The sequence below is a fragment of the Thermobia domestica genome, chromosome 5 (genome assembly GCF_964235325.1).
Source record: "Thermobia domestica chromosome 5, izTheDome1.hap1.1, whole genome shotgun sequence".
NCBI classification, from domain to species: Eukaryota; Metazoa; Arthropoda; class Insecta; order Zygentoma; family Lepismatidae; genus Thermobia; species Thermobia domestica.
Window position 1 is genome coordinate 98,460,048 of NC_137458.1, and position 1,829 is coordinate 98,461,876.

A 1,829-nucleotide genomic window follows, 5' to 3' on the forward strand; every position below is an offset into this window, starting at 1 on the left:
CCTATCCGTGGGCAGCAAACCACTATCATCTGAAGTAAACTGTTCCTGAACCTCGGTGCTTATTGCAATTCCCGAATCACTGTTTATATGTGAATGAACCTTTTGCCGCATTCTATGAATTTCTTTTGCGTTCATCTCACGATTTCGATTGTCTGATCGTTCGCTGCTGCGCTTTGAAATCACCATTTTTTTCTTTCCTTCCATATCTTCCCTCGATTCCTTCTCCTGTTGTTGGACTTTGTTCTCAACCTTCTTGATCTTCCTCAAGACCGTTGCAGATAACAAGCCTTGCATTTCGATTTATGAGGAAGAGATTGACTATTGACTTCATAAAGTGTCCTTGTTAAATTGAGGGGGTGAGCGCAACAGTGGTCTATCCCATATTTTTAACAATGGAGAAAAATCAAGTTGACATTGACATTCTTTCTCAACATCTGATGGCACCTGAGTTATGTTAGATGAAGTTTTCTTAACTAGTTTCTCATCCAACATAATCGGAGTATTGCATTCTTCTTGTAATATCGTAGTCAGAAATACGTCATTCTCTTTAGTGTTCGTTTCAATTGAAACAAGGGATTTAACTTTTTTAAAAAACAAGCTCTTGCGTAATGTCCAACAAACAGACATTAAAAACACCTCCTAGTTTTGCAGGACTAACCATATCTACATATGCTCTTCGACATGTTTGACATGATCAGGTAAGCTCACCAATACCCGATTCACTTGAAGTTTTGAAGTTATTATTTCGTCCTAGTGTTGTAATTGGCTGATTAAACTGATTCCGGTGTTCTAGGGGAGAAATTTTGTCATTCAACAACACAATTTGCTTATCGCGCTATTGTAATTCCGATAAAATCCATCTTTTCATATCTGCATTTACCAAGTGCTGCAAATGATCTCACCAGAATAAGAGCGTAGATTTACTTGAAATCGACGTGAAATATACAAAAAATATACACCTAAATTCTTCCGTGAATCTTTTCTTTACCTGTGCCTTTCAGTACTCTGTATTCTATACAATATTTATCCGCGAGTATAATAATCCTTTTGTATCTCCTGTAACTATATCATTAATCAATATATTCATAATCGAATTCTTTATGATCTTGTCTTAATCTTGTCATAATCTATATTTTGTTCATTTTCACATGCTATAACATACTCTCTCTAAATACACATGTAGGAGGTTCTATGTGTCTAGTTTACCAGCTCATTGTGCATCGTTCAAATATGTAACAGAAACGAGGGACACAGATTGCCACAGATTTCACAAATTTAAAAGAAGTAGCTGCGTACAAGGAGAGAGAGAATGACTTTGTTATAAACAGCGATTAGCATCGGTAGCAGAGATCTCAATAATCGTTAGTTATCGGATATATTTATTATATGCTTGGAAAGCTGAACAGTCTAGAGACGAAACAGCATGTTCGCCTTTGCACAAGAGGACTTGGTGGCTGTACAGTGTTCCGCATAATCAATACCCTGGACATAAGTCACACAAATAGCAGCACTCGCATTGCAGGACGTACTGGTATATCTGAAGTGTTAACATTCGAAACAACGCAGGGGACTGGGAATTAGAGACTGATTTTAAGTTGAAAATATACAGTCTTCACTAGTCCTAAATAAAGTTTCTCTTCGACCGTTTCCACCAACAAAGTGTCATTTAGTAATTTCCTGATATCTTCAACCTGTCCGGCGTTACAAGTAACAACTTTACTAATGAGAAAATGGGGCAAGCGCTTAATACCACTCAGACAGTTAGCTTCAGCATTGGCATTAGCAGTTTCGTTGTCTTGAATTACAAGACATCGGATACGGTTGGGGGT